This window comes from Pristiophorus japonicus, unplaced genomic scaffold, assembly GCF_044704955.1.
Source record: "Pristiophorus japonicus isolate sPriJap1 unplaced genomic scaffold, sPriJap1.hap1 HAP1_SCAFFOLD_42, whole genome shotgun sequence".
Lineage (NCBI taxonomy): Eukaryota > Metazoa > Chordata > Chondrichthyes > Pristiophoridae > Pristiophorus > Pristiophorus japonicus.
In genome coordinates, this window is record NW_027254090.1 from 2,911,001 (window position 1) to 2,931,876 (window position 20,876).

Below are 20,876 nucleotides of genomic sequence, written 5' to 3' on the forward strand. Positions count from 1 at the left end.
ATGGAGGTGAGCTCATGCGTGCAGCAAGGAAGATACACTGATCAAGTATTTGCCGGAATCAAACCGGGGTTTATGTTGTCCAATGAGACTCAGAGCCGAGCACATCTGAGAAACATGAAATTTACTCAGTTCGGTGAGTTTCACTTTGCTCCTGGGAATCTCCAGGATTTTTGGACGCTGTGTGAACAACGGAGTGCAATCACACGTTTTAATTTGAAACATGTCAGTTTTCTCACATGTTGACCGGCTGAGAAGTCGTTTTTTGACAAAAGGTTGGCAGGGCTCGTCCGGGATTTGAACCCGGGACCTCTCGCATTTCAATTATTATAATCCCAAAGCGAGAATCATACCCCTAGACCAACGAGCCGCCGACAGTGATGCACGTAGCTCTCAGTTTCTGACGTTAGTTTGCTATTCGGCCCATCGTGCCTGTGCTGACTCTCAGAGACCGATTTCATGAGTCCCCCTCTCCATCGTCCTGCTAATGTTTTCCCTTTGATGAAGTGATTATTTTTTGTGACATTACTTCACCAACGAGCTGCATCCTTTTCAGTAAAAGGTGAATTTGGCAATGAGGATAAATGTGATTGAATAAAAAAATTGGGGAAAATGTTTAACACAATAACGACGAAGCTGGGGGCATACTGGATCAGCAGTCCATTGCTTCAACCTGTCAGTCACCTTGTCTCCTATTGACTGCAAAGTCAGACATCCATCCCCTACTTTTTGCATTCAAACAGAAATAATGTGCACGAAAATCTACTTCACCACTTGTTTTGCCCGTGCAACCAGATCGACAGTGATGAAAATGTGCCATTAGCTTCTTAAAGCACACAGCCTTCCTTTACTTCAGGTGAGTGACTGTCCGAGATGGTTGGTTTTGAGGCAGAATCAAAACAAAGAATATACAATTTCACAAAGCGCGATAGCTAACCACTGCCGGACTCGAACCTGCAATCGTCTGATAAGATCACAGTTACAATCGAAATCAGACACCTTATCCTTTAGGCAACGCGGCCGCTACCGTCGGTGTATAATTTGTTGTTTTTTATATTGAGAGCAAATTTGGGAGTGGATATCGGAAAACATGAGCATATTTTGAGTCATGAACAGATGCGCTGCCATATGGATGTACACGGACACAGGCAAAGTCAATGTATCTTGAAACACAACAGTTTAACAATTCGGTTATCACAGCTGATAATCACACTCCTTTTTAAATGTACAGGATGATCCGGATAATGAGAAAATACGTTTTAAAGGGGCAATTGATGAACCGGAACTGACAACCATCCCGTTGAAACAACACCGAATAATCCTGGACAGGGAGCACATCCCTCTTACACAGCTGTAGAATTGCCCTTCACGGACAGCAGTTCCCTTTCAGAAGAATAAAGTGGGATTTCTATCATTCCTGAATGCAATTGTGTTGTACGTGATTGAGCGTGGTTCTCATGAGTATGCGGGACTGATAGGTGATAGCCACAGGTGATAGACAAGCAGGAAAGAGGGAGGGAAATAAAACCAACAGAGACAAAAAGACAATTTAAAACATATATATATTTATCATAATAAGAAAATAAATAAATTTACAATTTTATTGCAAAAAATTGAATTTGATTTGATTGAAATAAATAAATAATTGTTTCTTAATCTATATATTTTTGATTGAACGAAGTCTGTGAGACTGCATGAAATCCACTGGAAATCAGGGTGTGCAGTCAGTAAATTCCCAAACACAGTAAGCCCATGGTGTAAGACAAGCCACGAAGGAAGATGTGGGAAACAAAGGCCATCTTTTAAGGTCGCGAGTGCTTTTCTGCAGGGTCAGACAGAAGCTGCGTGTGCTGTGAAAGAGGTCAAATGTAATAGAGCCAATGCAGGCAGAACAGAAAAGCACATTTATTGTGAAAGTTAAAAAGTAGGGAATGTATGTAAATATATGCATATATAAATATTGATATAGAAATTTATATAAACAAAGTCAGTCAGTCAGTCATGTCTTGTCTTGTCTTGATTTGATTTGTATTTGAAAATAAGGGGGAAGGAACTCATCATGTCACAAAGCCCATCCGCAAGCTCTCGCTAAAATCGCTATGTTTCTAACTTATATAATTTGCCTTCTTTCACATGTGGAATAGCAAAATCCCACAGCAGACTCTTCTCCTGTCAGTCAGTCCCTGAATGCGTGTTGAATCAAATCAGTGTGGCTTCAAGTTGCATGTAATGCATTTTTCCTCCCATGACATGAAATGCACAGGAAGATCGCGCAGAACGTTTCCACGCACTCTCTCACTTACACAAACACACCAACAAACTAAAAATTCTGCACTCTCCAAAGGCAGTTTTTGAAATTTGAAATTTGAAATCCGGGACAGACAGCACATTCCTTTTAAACAGATAGATAATGATCCGATACTGATAGCATACCATTTTGGAGAGACAGAGAATGACCCCGGGCAGACCAGCACATCACCTTAAAAGGGATACAGAAACACAATGAACAAAAACAAAGCATTCTGTAAAACTCAGCAGGCCGTATACATTCTGTGGATGAATTTCCCGGGCTCACGTACAGTCAGATGATCATTCCGATATTTTAAGAAAAATGTAAAGTTTATAGATTTTTCCTGGAAAATAGCGCCTGGAAAAATAGGCAGCGAGGAAGGACAAAAGGGAATGCCTGTGATACAGTGGAGCGTAGGAGTGATTGAATAATAAATGGCACAATGCAAAAAGGCAAAGTGAGTGGTAAGCGGGCAATAAAGTAACAAAGGATGGACCAGAGGAGGTGTTAGTGTGAACAGCAGAACCATTAGCAGACAATGGGAGCGGTGCTTATGATCCGATACGTTGAACCGAATGTTGAGGCCAGAACACTATAACCTGCCTGGAATGTAGGGTTTGAACGCCTTTTAATTAGACCAGGCAGCTTGGCCACCCCGGATTGATTTCCTGCACGGTTTAAATTCGGCAGCCAAGGGACTAAATCCAAACCCAGCTTCTCACATCTTTTCAACGCGAGAGAAACAGGACGCACTCATATTCAGGGCAGAGTGTGTTTCACGTTGAATTTGAGATTGACGTTGAATGTATGCTTATCCCTATGGAGGTGAGCTCATGCGTGCAGCAAGGAAGATACACTGATCAAGTATTTGCCGGAATCAAACCGGGGTTTATGTTGTCCAATGAGACGCAGAGCCGAGCACATCTGAGAAACATGAAATTTACTCAGTTCGGTGAGTTTCACTTTGCTCCTGGGAATCTCCAGGATTTTTGGACGCTGTGTGAACAACGGAGTGCAATCACACGTTTTAATTTGAAACATGTCAGTTTTCTCACATGTTGACCGGCTGAGAAGTCGTTTTTTGACAAAAGGTTGGCAGGGCTCGTCCGGGATTTGAACCCGGGACCTCTCGCATTTCAATTATTATAATCCCAAAGCGAGAATCATACCCCTAGACCAACGAGCCGCCGACAGTGATGCACGTAGCTCTCAGTTTCTGACGTTAGTTTGCTATTCGGCCCATCGTGCCTGTGCTGACTCTCAGAGACCGATTTCATGAGTCCCCCTCTCCATCGTCCTGCTAATGTTTTCCCTTTGATGAAGTGATTATTTTTTGTGACATTACTTCACCAACGAGCTGCATCCTTTTCAGTAAAAGGTGAATTTGGCAATGAGGATAAATGTGATTGAATAAAAAAATTGGGGAAAATGTTTAACACAATAACGACGAAGCCGGGGGCATACTGGATCAGCAGTCCATTGCTTCAACCTGTCAGTCACCTTGTCTCCTATTGACTGCAAAGTCAGACATCCATCCCCTACTTTTTGCATTCAAACAGAAATAATGTGCACGAAAATCTACTTCACCACTTGTTTTGCCCGTGCAACCAGATCGACAGTGAGGAAAATGTGCCATTTAGCTTCTTAAAGCACACAGCCTTCCTTTACTTCAGGTGAGTGACTGTCCGAGATGGTTGGTTTTGAGGCAGAATCAAAACAAAGAATATAAAATTTCACAAAGCGCGATAGCTAACCACTGCCGGACTCGAACCTGCAATCGTCTGATAAGATCACAGTTACAATCGAAATCAGACACCTTATCCTTTAGGCAACGCGGCCGCTACCGTCGGTGTATAATTTGTTGTTTTTTATATTGAGAGCAAATTTGGGAGTGGATATCGGAAAACATGAGCATATTTTGAGTCATGAACAGATGCGCTGCCATATGGATGTACACGGACACAGGCAAAGTCAATGTATCTTGAAACACAACAGTTTAACAATTCGGTTATCACAGCTGATAATCACACTCCTTTTTAAATGTACAGGATGATCCGGATAATGAGAAAATACGTTTTAAAGGGGCAATTGATGAACCGGAACTGACAACCATCCCGTTGAAACAACACCGAATAATCCTGGACAGGGAGCACATCCCTCTTACACAGCTGTAGAATTGCCCTTCACGGACAGCAGTTCCCTTTCAGAAGAATAAAGTGGGATTTCTATCATTCCTGAATGCAATTGTGTTGTACGTGATTGAGCGTGGTTCTCATGAGTATGCGGGACTGATAGGTGATAGCCACAGGTGATAGACAAGCAGGAAAGAGGGAGGGAAATAAAACCAACAGAGACAAAAAGACAATTTAAAACATATATATATTTATCATAATAAGAAAATAAATAAATTTACAATTTTATTGCAAAAAATTGAATTTGATTTGATTGAAATAAATAAATAATTGTTTCTTAATCTATATATTTTTGATTGAACGAAGTCTGTGCGACTGCATGAAATCCACTGGAAATCAGGGTGTGCAGTCAGTAAATTCCCAAACACAGTAAGCCCATGGTGTAAGACAAGCCACGAAGGAAGATGTGGGAAACAAAGGCCATCTTTTAAGGTCGCGAGTGCTTTTCTGCAGGGTCAGACAGAAGCTGCGTGTGCTGTGAAAGAGGTCAAATGTAATAGAGCCAATGCAGGCAGAACAGAAAAGCACATTTATTGTGAAAGTTAAAAAGTAGGGAATGTATGTAAATATATGCATATATAAATATTGATACAGAAATTTATATAAACAAAGTCAGTCAGTCAGTCATGTCTTGTCTTGTCTTGATTTGATTTGTATTTGAAAATAAGGGGGAAGGAACTCATCATGTCACAAAGCCCATCCGCAAGCTCTCGCTAAAATCGCTATGTTTCTAACTTATATAATTTGCCTTCTTTCACATGTGGAATAGCAAAATCCCACAGCAGACTCTTCTCCTGTCAGTCAGTCCCTGAATGCGTGTTGAATCAAATCAGTGTGGCTTCAAGTTGCATGTAATGCATTTTTCCTCCCATGACATGAAATGCACAGGAAGATCGCGCAGAACGTTTCCACGCACTCTCTCACTTACACAAACACACCAACAAACTAAAAATTCTGCACTCTCCAAAGGCAGTTTTTGAAATTTGAAATTTGAAATCCAGGACAGACAGCACATTCCTTTTAAACAGATAGATAATGATCCGATACTGATAGCATACCATTTTGGAGAGACAGAGAATGACCCCGGGCAGACCAGCACATCACCTTAAAACAGATACAGAAACACAATGAACAAAAACAATGCATTCTGTAAAACTCAGCAGGCCGTATACATTCTGTGGATGAATTTCCCGGGCTCACGTACAGTCAGATGATCATTCCGATATTTTAAGAAAAATGTAAAGTTTATAGATTTTTCCTGGAAAATAGCGCCTGGAAAAATAGGCAGCGAGGAAGGACAAAAGGGAATGCCTGTGATACAGTGGAGCGTAGGAGTGATTGAATAATAAATGGCACAATGCAAAAAGGCAAAGTGAGTGGTAAGCGGGCAATAAAGTAACAAAGGATGGACCAGAGGAGGTGTTAGTGTGAACAGCAGAACCATTAGCAGACAATGGGAGCGGTGCTTATGATCCGATACGTTGAACCGAATGTTGAGGCCAGAACACTATAACCTGCCTGGAATGTAGGGTTTGAACGCCTTTTAATTAGACCAGGCAGCTTGGCCACCCCGGATTGATTTCCTGCACGGTTTAAATTCGGCAGCCAAGGGACTAAATCCAAACCCAGCTTCTCACATCTTTTCAACGCGAGAGAAACAGGACGCACTCATATTCAGGGCAGAGTGTGTTTCACGTTGAATTTGAGATTGACGTTGAATGTATGCTTATCCCTATGGAGGTGAGCTCATGCGTGCAGCAAGGAAGATACACTGATCAAGTATTTGCCGGAATCAAACCGGGGTTTATGTTGTCCAATGAGACGCAGAGCCGAGCACATCTGAGAAACATGAAATTTACTCAGTTCGGTGAGTTTCACTTTGCTCCTGGGAATCTCCAGGATTTTTGGACGCTGTGTGAACAACGGAGTGCAATCACACGTTTTAATTTGAAACATGTCAGTTTTCTCACATGTTGACCGGCTGAGAAGTCGTTTTTTGACAAAAGGTTGGCAGGGCTCGTCCGGGATTTGAACCCGGGACCTCTCGCATTTCAATTATTATAATCCCAAAGCGAGAATCATACCCCTAGACCAACGAGCCGCCGACAGTGATGCACGTAGCTCTCAGTTTCTGACGTTAGTTTGCTATTCGGCCCATCGTGCCTGTGCTGACTCTCAGAGACCGATTTCATGAGTCCCCCTCTCCATCGTCCTGCTAATGTTTTCCCTTTGATGAAGTGATTATTTTTTGTGACATTACTTCACCAACGAGCTGCATCCTTTTCAGTAAAAGGTGAATTTGGCAATGAGGATAAATGTGATTGAATAAAAAAATTGGGGAAAATGTTTAACACAATAACGACGAAGCCGGGGGCATACTGGATCAGCAGTCCATTGCTTCAACCTGTCAGTCACCTTGTCTCCTATTGACTGCAAAGTCAGACATCCATCCCCTACTTTTTGCATTCAAACAGAAATAATGTGCACGAAAATCTACTTCACCACTTGTTTTGCCCGTGCAACCAGATCGACAGTGATGAAAATGTGCCATTAGCTTCTTAAAGCACACAGCCTTCCTTTACTTCAGGTGAGTGACTGTCCGAGATGGTTGGTTTTGAGGCAGAATCAAAACAAAGAATATAAAATTTCACAAAGCGCGATAGCTAACCACTGCCGGACTCGAACCTGCAATCGTCTGATAAGATCACAGTTACAATCGAAATCAGACACCTTATCCTTTAGGCAACGCGGCCGCTACCGTCGGTGTATAATTTGTTGTTTTTTATATTGAGAGCAAATTTGGGAGTGGATATCGGAAAACATGAGCATATTTTGAGTCATGAACAGATGCGCTGCCATATGGATGTACACGGACACAGGCAAAGTCAATGTATCTTGAAACACAACAGTTTAACAATTCGGTTATCACAGCTGATAATCACACTCCTTTTTAAATGTACAGGATGATCCGGATAATGAGAAAATACGTTTTAAAGGGGCAATTGATGAACCGGAACTGACAACCATCCCGTTGAAACAACACCGAATAATCCTGGACAGGGAGCACATCCCTCTTACACAGCTGTAGAATTGCCCTTCACGGACAGCAGTTCCCTTTCAGAAGAATAAAGTGGGATTTCTATCATTCCTGAATGCAATTGTGTTGTACGTGATTGAGCGTGGTTCTCATGAGTATGCGGGACTGATAGGTGATAGCCACAGGTGATAGACAAGCAGGAAAGAGGGAGGGAAATAAAACCAACAGAGACAAAAAGACAATTTAAAACATATATATATTTATCATAATAAGAAAATAAATAAATTTACAATTTTATTGCAAAAAATTGAATTTGATTTGATTGAAATAAATAAATAATTGTTTCTTAATCTATATATTTTTGATTGAACGAAGTCTGTGCGACTGCATGAAATCCACTGGAAATCAGGGTGTGCAGTCAGTAAATTCCCAAACACAGTAAGCCCATGGTGTAAGACAAGCCACGAAGGAAGATGTGGGAAACAAAGGCCATCTTTTAAGGTCGCGAGTGCTTTTCTGCAGGGTCAGACAGAAGCTGCGTGTGCTGTGAAAGAGGTCAAATGTAATAGAGCCAATGCAGGCAGAACAGAAAAGCACATTTATTGTGAAAGTTAAAAAGTAGGGAATGTATGTAAATATATGCATATATAAATATTGATACAGAAATTTATATAAACAAAGTCAGTCAGTCAGTCATGTCTTGTCTTGTCTTGATTTGATTTGTATTTGAAAATAAGGGGGAAGGAACTCATCATGTCACAAAGCCCATCCGCAAGCTCTCGCTAAAATCGCTATGTTTCTAACTTATATAATTTGCCTTCTTTCACATGTGGAATAGCAAAATCCCACAGCAGACTCTTCTCCTGTCAGTCAGTCCCTGAATGCGTGTTGAATCAAATCAGTGTGGCTTCAAGTTGCATGTAATGCATTTTTCCTCCCATGACATGAAATGCACAGGAAGATCGCGCAGAACGTTTCCACGCACTCTCTCACTTACACAAACACACCAACAAACTAAAAATTCTGCACTCTCCAAAGGCAGTTTTTGAAATTTGAAATTTGAAATCCGGGACAGACAGCACATTCCTTTTAAACAGATAGATAATGATCCGATACTGATAGCATACCATTTTGGAGAGACAGAGAATGACCCCGGGCAGACCAGCACATCACCTTAAAAGGGATACAGAAACACAATGAACAAAAACAAAGCATTCTGTAAAACTCAGCAGGCCGTATACATTCTGTGGATGAATTTCCCGGGCTCACGTTCAGTCAGATGATCATTCCGATATTTTAAGAAAAATGTAAAGTTTATAGATTTTTCCTGGAAAATAGCGCCTGGAAAAATAGGCAGCGAGGAAGGACAAAAGGGAATGCCTGTGATACAGTGGAGCGTAGGAGTGATTGAATAATAAATGGCACAATGCAAAAAGGCAAAGTGAGTGGTCAGCGGGCAATAAAGTAACAAAGGATGGACCAGAGGAGGTGTTAGTGTGAACAGCAGAACCATTAGCAGACAATGGGAGCGGTGCTTATGATCCGATACGTTGAACCGAATGTTGAGGCCAGAACACTATAACCTGCCTGGAATGTAGGGTTTGAACGCCTTTTAATTAGACCAGGCAGCTTGGCCACCCCGGATTGATTTCCTGCACGGTTTAAATTCGGCAGCCAAGGGACTAAATCCAAACCCAGCTTCTCACATCTTTTCAACGCGAGAGAAACAGGACGCACACATATTCAGGGCAGAGTGTGTTTCACGTTATTTTTGAGATTGACGTTGAATGTATGCTTATCCCTATGGAGGTGAGCTCATGCGTGCAGCAAGGAAGATACACTGATCAAGTATTTGCCGGAATCAAACCGGGGTTTATGTTGTCCAATGAGACGCAGAGCCGAGCACATCTGAGAAACATGAAATTTACTCAGTTCGGTGAGTTTCACTTTGCTCCTGGGAATCTCCAGGATTTTTGGACGCTGTGTGAACAACGGAGTGCAATCACACGTTTTAATTTGAAACATGTCAGTTTTCTCACATGTTGACCGGCTGAGAAGTCGTTTTTTGACAAAAGGTTGGCAGGGCTCGTCCGGGATTTGAACCCTGGACCTCTCGCATTTCAATTATTATAATCCCAAAGCGAGAATCATACCCCTAGACCAACGAGCCGCCGACAGTGATGCACGTAGCTCTCAGTTTCTGACGTTAGTTTGCTATTCGGCCCATCGTGCCTGTGCTGACTCTCAGAGACCGATTTCATGAGTCCCCCTCTCCATCGTCCTGCTAATGTTTTCCCTTTGATGAAGTGATTATTTTTTGTGACGTTACTTCACCAACGAGCTGCATCCTTTTCAGTAAAAGGTGAATTTGGCAATGAGGATAAATGTGATTGAATAAAAAAATTGGGGAAAATGTTTAACACAATAACGACGAAGCTGGGGGCATACTGGATCAGCAGTCCATTGCTTCAACCTGTCAGTCACCTTGTCTCCTATTGACTGCAAAGTCAGACATACATCCCCTACTTTTTGCATTCAAACAGAAATAATGTGCACGAAAATCTACTTCACCACTTGTTTTGCCCGTGCAACCAGATCGACAGTGATGAAAATGTGCCATTAGCTTCTTAAAGCACACAGCCTTCCTTTACTTCAGGTGAGTGACTGTCCGAGATGGTTGGTTTTGAGGCAGAATCAAAACAAAGAATATAAAATTTCACAAAGCGCGATAGCTAACCACTGCCGGACTCGAACCTGCAATCGTCTGATAAGATCACAGTTACAATCGAAATCAGACACCTTATCCTTTAGGCAACGCGGCCGCTACCGTCGGTGTATAATTTGTTGTTTTTTATATTGAGAGCAAATTTGGGAGTGGATATCGGAAAACATGAGCATATTTTGAGTCATGAACAGATGCGCTGCCATATGGATGTACACGGACACAGGCAAAGTCAATGTATCTTGAAACACAACAGTTTAACAATTCGGTTATCACAGCTGATAATCACACTCCTTTTTAAATGTACAGGATGATCCGGATAATGAGAAAATACGTTTTAAAGGGGCAATTGATGAACCGGAACTGACAACCATCCCGTTGAAACAACACCGAATAATCCTGGACAGGGAGCACATCCCTCTTACACAGCTGTAGAATTGCCCTTCACGGACAGCAGTTCCCTTTCAGAAGAATAAAGTGGGATTTCTATCATTCCTGAATGCAATTGTGTTGTACGTGATTGAGCGTGGTTCTCATGAGTATGCGGGACTGATAGGTGATAGCCACAGGTGATAGACAAGCAGGAAAGAGGGAGGGAAATAAAACCAACAGAGACAAAAAGACAATTTAAAACATATATATATTTATCATAATAAGAAAATAAATAAATTTACAATTTTATTGCAAAAAATTGAATTTGATTTGATTGAAATAAATAAATAATTGTTTCTTAATCTATATATTTTTGATTGAACGAAGTCTGTGCGACTGCATGAAATCCACTGGAAATCAGGGTGTGCAGTCAGTAAATTCCCAAACACAGTAAGCCCATGGTGTAAGACAAGCCACGAAGGAAGATGTGGGAAACAAAGGCCATCTTTTAAGGTCGCGAGTGCTTTTCTGCAGGGTCAGACAGAAGCTGCGTGTGCTGTGAAAGAGGTCAAATGTAATAGAGCCAATGCAGGCAGAACAGAAAAACACATTTATTGTGAAAGTTAAAAAGTAGGGAATGTATGTAAATATATGCATATATAAATATTGATACAGAAATTTATATAAACAAAGTCAGTCAGTCAGTCATGTCTTGTCTTGTCTTGATTTGATTTGTATTTGAAAATAAGGGGGAAGGAACTCATCATGTCACAAAGCCCATCCGCAAGCTCTCGCTAAAATCGCTATGTTTCTAACTTATATAATTTGCCTTCTTTCACATGTGGAATAGCAAAATCCCACAGCAGACTCTTCTCCTGTCAGTCAGTCCCTGAATGCGTGTTGAATCAAATCAGTGTGGCTTCAAGTTGCATGTAATGCATTTTTCCTCCCATGACATGAAATGCACAGGAAGATCGCACAGAACGTTTCCACGCACTCTCTCACTTACACAAACACACCAACAAACTAAAAATTCTGCACTCTCCAAAGGCAGTTTTTGAAATTTGAAATTTGAAATCCGGGACAGACAGCACATTCCTTTTAAACAGATAGATAATGATCCGATACTGATAGCATACCATTTTGGAGAGACAGAGAATGACCCCGGGCAGACCAGCACATCACCTTAAAAGGGATACAGAAACACAATGAACAAAAACAAAGCATTCTGTAAAACTCAGCAGGCCGTATACATTCTGTGGATGAATTTCCCGGGCTCACGTTCAGTCAGATGATCATTCCGATATTTTAAGAAAAATGTAAAGTTTATAGATTTTTCCTGGAAAATAGCGCCTGGAAAAATAGGCAGCGAGGAAGGACAAAAGGGAATGCCTGTGATACAGTGGAGCGTAGGAGTGATTGAATAATAAATGGCACAATGCAAAAAGGCAAAGTGAGTGGTAAGCGGGCAATAAAGTAACAAAGGATGGACCAGAGGAGGTGTTAGTGTGAACAGCAGAACCATTAGCAGACAATGGGAGCGGTGCTTATGATCCGATACGTTGAACCGAATGTTGAGGCCAGAACACTATAACCTGCCTGGAATGTAGGGTTTGAACGCCTTTTAATTAGACCAGGCAGCTTGGCCACCCCGGATTGATTTCCTGCACGGTTTAAATTCGGCAGCCAAGGGACTAAATCCAAACCCAGCTTCTCACATCTTTTCAACGCGAGAGAAACAGGACGCACTCATATTCAGGGCAGAGTGTGTTTCACGTTGAATTTGAGATTGACGTTGAATGTATGCTGATCCCTATGGAGGTGAGCTCATGCGTGCAGCAAGGAAGATACACTGATCAAGTATTTGCCGGAATCAAACCGGGGTTTATGTTGTCCAATGAGACGCAGAGCCGAGCACATCTGAGAAACATGAAATTTACTCAGTTCGGTGAGTTTCACTTTGCTCCTGGGAATCTCCAGGATTTTTGGACGCTGTGTGAACAACGGAGTGCAATCACACGTTTTAATTTGAAACATGTCAGTTTTCTCACATGTTGACCGGCTGAGAAGTCGTTTTTTGACAAAAGGTTGGCAGGGCTCGTCCGGGATTTGAACCCGGGACCTCTCGCATTTCAATTATTATAATCCCAAAGCGAGAATCATACCCCTAGACCAACGAGCCGCCGACAGTGATGCACGTAGCTCTCAGTTTCTGACGTTAGTTTGCTATTCGGCCCATCGTGCCTGTGCTGACTCTCAGAGACCGATTTCATGAGTCCTCCTCTCCATCGTCCTGCTAATGTTTTCCCTTTGATGAAGTGATTATTTTTTGTGACGTTACTTCACCAACGAGCTGCATCCTTTTCAGTAAAAGGTGAATTTGGCAATGAGGATAAATGTGATTGAATAAAAAAATTGGGGAAAATGTTTAACACAATAACGACGAAGCTGGGGGCATACTGGATCAGCAGTCCATTGCTTCAACCTGTCAGTCACCTTGTCTCCTATTGACTGCAAAGTCAGACATCCATCCCCTACTTTTTGCATTCAAACAGAAATAATGTGCACGAAAATCTACTTCACCACTTGTTTTGCCCGTGCAACCAGATCGACAGTGATGAAAATGTGCCATTAGCTTCTTAAAGCACACAGCCTTCCTTTACTTCAGGTGAGTGACTGTCCGAGATGGTTGGTTTTGAGGCAGAATCAAAACAAAGAATATAAAATTTCACAAAGCGCGATAGCTAACCACTGCCGGACTCGAACCTGCAATCGTCTGATAAGATCACAGTTACAATCGAAATCAGACACCTTATCCTTTAGGCAACGCGGCCGCTACCGTCGGTGTATAATTTGTTGTTTTTTATATTGAGAGCAAATTTGGGAGTGGATATCGGAAAACATGAGCATATTTTGAGTCATGAACAGATGCGCTGCCATATGGATGTACACGGACACAGGCAAAGTCAATGTATCTTGAAACACAACAGTTTAACAATTCGGTTATCACAGCTGATAATCACACTCCTTTTTAAATGTACAGGATGATCCGGATAATGAGAAAATACGTTTTAAAGGGGCAATTGATGAACCGGAACTGACAACCATCCCGTTGAAACAACACCGAATAATCCTGGACAGGGAGCACATCCCTCTTACACAGCTGTAGAATTGCCCTTCACGGACAGCAGTTCCCTTTCAGAAGAATAAAGTGGGATTTCTATCATTCCTGAATGCAATTGTGTTGTACGTGATTGAGCGTGGTTCTCATGAGTATGCGGGACTGATAGGTGATAGCCACAGGTGATAGACAAGCAGGAAAGAGGGAGGGAAATAAAACCAACAGAGACAAAAAGACAATTTAAAACATATATATATTTATCATAATAAGAAAATAAATAAATTTACAATTTTATTGCAAAAAATTGAATTTGATTTGATTGAAATAAATAAATAATTGTTTCTTAATCTATATATTTTTGATTGAACGAAGTCTGTGCGACTGCATGAAATCCACTGGAAATCAGGGTGTGCAGTCAGTAAATTCCCAAACACAGTAAGCCCATGGTGTAAGACAAGCCACGAAGGAAGATGTGGGAAACAAAAGCCATCTTTTAAGGTCGCGAGTGCTTTTCTGCAGGGTCAGACAGAAGCTGCGTGTGCTGTGAAAGAGGTCAAATGTAATAGAGCCAATGCAGGCAGAACAGAAAAGCACATTTATTGTGAAAGTTAAAAAGTAGGGAATGTATGTAAATATATGCATATATAAATATTGATACAGAAATTTATATAAACAAAGTCAGTCAGTCAGTCATGTCTTGTCTTGTCTTGATTTGATTTGTATTTGAAAATAAGGGGGAAGGAACTCATCATGTCACACAGCCCATCCGCAAGCTCTCGCTAAAATCGCTATGTTTCTAACTTATATTATTTGCGTTCTTTCACATGTGGAATAGAAAAATCCCACAGCAGACTCTTCTCCTGTCAGTCAGTCCCTGAATGCGTGTTGAATCAAATCAGTGTGGCTTCAAGTTGCATGTAATGCATTTTCCCTCCCATGACATGAAATGCACAGTAAGATCGCGCAGAACGTTTCCACGCACTCTCTCACTTACACAAACACACCAACAAACTAAAAATTCTGCACTCTCCAAAGGCAGTTTTTGAAATTTGAAATTTGAAATCCGGGACAGACAGCACATTCCTTTTAAACAGATAGATAATGATCCGATACTGATAGCACACCATTTTGGAGAGACAGAGAATGACCCCGGGCAGACCAGCACATCACCTTAAAAGGGATACAGAAACACAATGAACAAAAACAAATCATTCTGTAAAACTCTGCAGGCCGTGAACATTCTGTGGATGAATTTCCCGGGCTCACGTTCAGTCAGATGATCATTCCGATATTTTAAGAAAAATGTAAAGTTTACAGATTTTTCCTGGAAAATAGCGCCTGGAAAAATAGGCAGCGAGGAAGGACAAAAGGGAATGCCTGTGATACAGTGGAGCGTAGGAGTGATTGAATAATAAATGGCACAATGCAAAAAGGCAAAGTGAGTGGTAAGCGGGCAATAAAGTAACAAAGGATGGACCAGAGGAGGTGTTAGTGTGAACAGCAGAACAATTAGCAGACAATGGGAGCGGTGCTTATGATCCGATACGTTGAACCGAATGTTGAGGCCAGAACACTATAACCTGCCTGGAATGTAGGGTTTGAACGCCTTTTAATTAGACCAGGCGTCTTGGCCACCCCGGATTGATTTCCTGCACGGTTTAAATTCGGCAGCCAAGGGACTAAATCCAAACCCAGCTTCTCACATCTTTTCAGCGCGAGAGAAACAGGACGCACTCATATTCAGGGCAGAGTCTGTTTCACGTTGAATTTGAGATTGACGTTGAATGTATGCTTATCCCTATGGAGGTGAGCTCATGCGTGCAGCAAGGAAGATACACTGATCAAGTATTTGCCGGAATCAAACCGGGGTTTATGTTGTCCAATGAGACGCAGAGCCGAGCACATCTGAGAAACATGAAATTTACTCAGTTCGGTGAGTTTCACTTTGCTCCTGGGAATCTCCAGGATTTTTGGACGCTGTGTGTTAAAACGTGCAATCACGCGTTTTAATTTGAAACATGTCAGTTTTCTGACATGTCGACCGGCTGAGAAGTCGTTTTTTGACAAAAGGTTGGCAGGGCTCGTCCGGGATTTGAACCCGGGACCTCTCGCATTTCAATTATTATAATCCCAAAGCGAGAATCATACCCCTAGACCAACGAGCCGCCGACGGTGATGAGCGTAGCTCTCAGTTTCTGACGTTAGTTTGCTATTCGGCCCATCGTGCCTGTGCTGACTCTCAGAGACCGATTTCATGAGTCCCCCTCTCCATCGTCCTGCTAATGTTTTCCCTTTGATGAAGTGATTATTTTTTGTGACATTACTTCACCAACGAGCTGCATCCTTTTCAGTAAAAGGTGAATTTGGCAATGAGGATAAATGTGATTGAATATAAAAACGAGGGGAAAATGTTTAACACAATAACGACGAAGCTGGGGGCATACTGGATCAGCAGTCCATTGCTTCAACCTGTCAGTCAGCTTGTCTCCTATTGACTGCAAAGTCAGACATCCATCCCCTACTTTTTGCATTCAAACAGAAATGATATGCACGAAAATCTACTTCACCACTTGTTTTGCCCGTGCAACCAGATCGACAGTGATGAAAATGTGCCATTAGTTTCTTCAAGCACACAGCCTTCCTTTACTTCAGGTGAGTGACTGTCCGAGATGGTGGTTTTGAGGCAGAATCAAAACAAAGAATATAAAATTTCACAAAATGCGATAGCTGACCACTGCCGCACTCGAACTTGCAATCATCTGATAACATCACAGTTACAATCGAAATCAGACACCTTATCCTTTAGGCCACGCTGCCGCTACCGTTGGTGCATAATTTGTTGTTTTTTATATTGAGAGCAAATTTGGGACAAGGGTTACATCAAGGAGTGGATATCGGAAAACATGAGCATATTTTGAGTAATGAACAGATGCGCTGCGATATGGATGTACTCGGACACAGGCAAAGTCAATGTATCTTGAAACACAACAGTTTAACAATTCGGTTATCACAGCTGATAATCACACTCCTTTTTAAATGTACAGGATGATCCGGATAATGAGAAAATACGTTTTAAAGGGGCAATTGATGAACCGGAACTGACAACCATCCCGTTGAAACAGACACCGAATGATCCTGGACAGGAAGCACATCCCTCTTACACAGCTGTAGAATTGCCCTTCACGGACAGCAGTTCCCTTTCAGAAGAATAAATTGGAATTTCTATCATTCCTGAATGCAATTGTGTTGTGCGTGAATGAGCGCGGTTCTCATGAGCACGCGGGACTGGGACGGTTGTTGAAGCCACAGGTGATAGACAAGCAGGAAAGAGGGAGGGAAATAAAACCAACCCAGACAAAAAGACAATTTAAAACATATATATATTTATCATAATAAGAAAATAAATAAATTTACAATTTTATTGCAAAAAATTGAATTTGATTTGATTGAAATAAATAAATAATTGTTTCTTAATCTATATATTTTTGATTGAACGAAGTCTGTGCGACTGCATGAAATCCACTGGAAATCAGGATGTGCAGTCAGTAAATTCCCAAACACAGTAAGCCCATGGTGTAAGACAAGCCACGAGGGAAGATGTGGGCAACAAAGGCCATCTTTTAAAGTCGCGAGTGCTTTTCTGCAGGATCAGACAGAAGCTGCGTGTGCTGTGAAAGAGGTCAAATGTAATAGAGCCAATGCAGGCAGAACAGAAAAGCACATTTATTGTGAAAGTTAAAAAGTAGGGAATGTATGTAAATATATGCATATATAAATATTGATACAGAAATTTATATAAACAAAGTCAGTCAGTCAGTCATGTCTTGTCTTGTCTTGATTTGATTTGTATTTGAAAATAAGGGGGAAGGAGCTCATCATGTCACACAGCCCATCCGCAAGCTCTCGCTAAAATCGCTATGTTTCTAACTTATATAATTTGCCTTCTTTCACATGTGGAATAGCAAAATCCCACAGCAGACTCTTCTCCTGTCAGTCAGTCCCTGAATGCGTGTTGAATCAAATCAGTGTGGCTTCAAGTTGCATGTAATGCATTTTTCCTCCCATGCCATGAAATGCACAGTAAGATCGCGCAGAACGTTTCCACGCACTCTCTCACTTACACAAACACACCAACAAACTAAAAATTCTGCACTCTCCAAAGGCAGTTTTTGAAATTTGAAATTTGAAATCCGGGACAGACAGCACATTCCTTTTAAACAGATAGATAATGATCCGATACTGATAGCACACCATTTTGGAGAGACAGAGAATGACCCCGGGCAGACCAGCACATCACCTTAAAAGGGATACAGAAACACAATGAACAAAAACAAAGCATTCTGTAAAACTCAGCAGGCGGTGAACATTCTGTGGATGAATTTCCCGGGCTCACGTTCAGTCAGATGATCATTCCGATATTTTAAGAAAAATGTAAAGTTTACAGATTTTTCCACGAAAATAGCGCCTGGAAAAAAATAGGCAGCGAGGAAGGACAAAAAGGAATGCCTGTGATACAGTGGAGCGTAGGAGTGATTGAATAATAAATGGCACAATGCGAAAAGGCAAAGTGGGTGGTAAGCGGGCAATAAAGTAACAAAGGATGGACCAGAGGACGTGTTAGTGGGAACAGCAGAACCATTAGCAGACAATGGGAGCGGTGCTTATGATCCGATACGTTGAACCGAATGGTGAGGCCAGAACACTATAACATGCCTGGAATGTCGGGTTTGAACGCCTTTTAATCAGACCAAGCAGGTTGGCCACCCCGGATTGATTTCCTGTACGGTTTAAATTCGGCAGCCAAGGGACTAAATCCAAAGCCAGCTTCTCATATCTTTTCAGCGCTAGAGATACAGGACGCACTCATATTCAGGGCAGAGTCTGTTTCACGTTGAAGTTGAGATTGATGCTGAATGTATGCTGATCCCAATAGAGGTGAGCTCATGCGTGCAGGAAGGACGATATACTGATCAAGTATTTGCGGGAATCAAACCGGGTTTAGGTTGTCCAATGAGACACAGAGCCGAGTACATCTGAAATATATGAACTTTACTCCGTTCGGTGAGTTTCACTTTGCTACTGGGAATCTCCAGGATTTTTTGACGCTGTGTGAACAACGGAGTGCAATCACACGTTTTAATTTGAAACATGTCAGTTTTCTCACATGTCGACCGGCTGAGAAGTGTTTTTTTTTACTAAAAGTTGGCAGGGCTCGTCCGGGATTTGAACCCGGGACCTCTCGCATTTCAATTATTATAATCCCTAAGCGAGAATCATACCCCTAGACCAACGAGCCGCCGACAGTGAAGGACGTAGCTCTCAGATTCTGACGTTAGTTTGCTATTCGGCCCATCGTGCCTGTGCTGACTCTCAGAGACCGATCTCATGAGTCCACCTCTCCATCGTCCTGCTAATGTTTTCGCTTTGATGAAGTGATTATTTTTTGAGACATTACTTCACCAACGAGCTGCATCCTTGTCAGTAAAAGGTGAATTTGGCAATGAGGTTCAATTTGATTGACGAAAAAAAACGAGGGGAAAATGTTTAACACAATAACGACGAAGCTGGGGGCATACTGGATCAGCAGTCCATTGCCTGAACCTCTCAGTCACCTTGTCCCCTATTTACTGCAAAGTCAGACATCCATCCCCTACTTTTTGCATTCAAACAGAAATAACGTGCACGAAAGTCTACTTCACCGCTTGTTTTGCCCATGCAACCAGATCGACAGTGATGAAAATGTGCCATTAGCTTCTTAAAGCAAACAGCCTTCCTTTACTAAGGTGAGTGACTGTCCGAGATGGTTGGTTTTGAGGCAGAATCAAAACAAAGAATATAATATTTCACGCGGCGCGTTAGCTGACCACTGCAGGACTCGAACTTGCAATCTTTTGATAAGATGACAGTTATAATCGAAGTCAGACACCTTATCCATTAGACCACGCGGCCGCTACCGTCGGTACCAAATTTGTTGTTTTTTATATTGAGAGCAAATTTGGGACAAGGGTTGCATCAAGGAGTGGATATCGGAAAACATGAGCATATTTTGAGCAATGAACAGATGCGCTGCGATATGGATGTGCACGGACACAGGCAACGTCAATGTAGCTTGAAACACAACAGTTTAACAATTCGCTTATCACAGCTGATAATCACACTCCTTTTTAAATGTACAGGATGATCTGGATAATGAGAAGATACGTTTTAAAGGGGCAATTGATGAACCGGAACTGACAACCATCCCGTTGAAACAGACACCGAATGATCCTGGATAGGAAGCACATCCCTCTTACACAGCTGTAGAATGGCACTTCACGAACAGCAGTTCCCTTTCAGAAGAATAAAGTGGGATTTCTATCATTCCTGAATGCAATTGTGCTGTGCGTGAATGAGCGCGGGTCTCAGGACCACGCGGGGCTGGGACGGTTGTTGAAGCCTCAGGTGATAGACAAGCAGGAAAGAGGGAGGGAAGTAAAACCAAACCAGACAAAAAGACAATTTAAAACATATATATATTTATCATAATAAGAAAATAAATAAATTTACAATTTTATTGCAAAAAATTGAATTTGATTAGATTTAAATAAATAAATAATGATTTCTTAATTTATATATTTTTGATTGAACGAATTATGTGCGACTGCATGAAATCCACTGGAAATCAGGGCGTGCAAACAGTAAATACCCAAACACAGTAAGCCCATGGTGTAAGACAAGCCACGAGGTAAGATGTGCGCAACAAAGGCCATCTTTTAAAGTCGCGAGTGCCTTTCTGCAGGATCAGACAGAAGCTGCGTGTGCTGTGAAAGAGGTCAAATGTAATAGAGCCAATGCAGGCAGAACAGAAAAGCACATTTATTGTGAAAGTTAAAAAGTAGGGAATGTATGTAAATATATGCATGTATAAATATTTATACATATATTTATATAAACAAAGTCAGTCAGTCAGTCATGTCTTGTCTTGTCTTGATTTGATTTGTATTTGAAAATAAGGGGGAAGGAGCTCATCATGTCACACAGCCCATCCGCAAGCTCTCGCTAAAATCGCTATGTTTCTAACTTATATAATTTGCCTTCTTTCAAATGTGGAATAGCAAAATCCCACAGCTGATTCTTCTCCTGTCAGGCAGTTCCCGAATGCGTGT

General features: G+C 41.6%; 7 non-coding genes across 7 annotated transcripts; all 7 read right to left on the minus strand.

The window, feature by feature from the left end:
• Window positions 1-279: 279 nt before the first annotated feature.
• On the minus strand, window positions 280-367 carry trnap-ugg (transfer RNA proline (anticodon UGG)). Its single transcript is given in 2 exon segments — window positions 280-315; window positions 332-367. It is a non-coding gene; the product is annotated as a tRNA-Pro (tRNA).
• A 3,018-nt stretch (window positions 368-3,385) lies between these two features.
• Window positions 3,386-3,473, minus strand: trnap-ugg (transfer RNA proline (anticodon UGG)). The gene is given in 2 exon segments: window positions 3,386-3,421; window positions 3,438-3,473. It is a non-coding gene; the product is annotated as a tRNA-Pro (tRNA).
• Window positions 3,474-6,492: 3,019 nt separating this feature from the next.
• trnap-ugg (transfer RNA proline (anticodon UGG)) lies at window positions 6,493-6,580 on the minus strand. Its single transcript is given in 2 exon segments — window positions 6,493-6,528; window positions 6,545-6,580. It is a non-coding gene; the product is annotated as a tRNA-Pro (tRNA).
• A 3,018-nt stretch (window positions 6,581-9,598) lies between these two features.
• trnap-ugg (transfer RNA proline (anticodon UGG)) lies at window positions 9,599-9,686 on the minus strand. The gene is given in 2 exon segments: window positions 9,599-9,634; window positions 9,651-9,686. It is a non-coding gene; the product is annotated as a tRNA-Pro (tRNA).
• A 3,018-nt stretch (window positions 9,687-12,704) lies between these two features.
• On the minus strand, window positions 12,705-12,792 carry trnap-ugg (transfer RNA proline (anticodon UGG)). The gene is given in 2 exon segments: window positions 12,705-12,740; window positions 12,757-12,792. It is a non-coding gene; the product is annotated as a tRNA-Pro (tRNA).
• Window positions 12,793-15,808: 3,016 nt separating this feature from the next.
• Window positions 15,809-15,896, minus strand: trnap-ugg (transfer RNA proline (anticodon UGG)). The gene is given in 2 exon segments: window positions 15,809-15,844; window positions 15,861-15,896. It is a non-coding gene; the product is annotated as a tRNA-Pro (tRNA).
• A 3,043-nt stretch (window positions 15,897-18,939) lies between these two features.
• Window positions 18,940-19,027, minus strand: trnap-agg (transfer RNA proline (anticodon AGG)). The gene is given in 2 exon segments: window positions 18,940-18,975; window positions 18,992-19,027. It is a non-coding gene; the product is annotated as a tRNA-Pro (tRNA).
• Window positions 19,028-20,876: the final 1,849 nt, after the last annotated feature.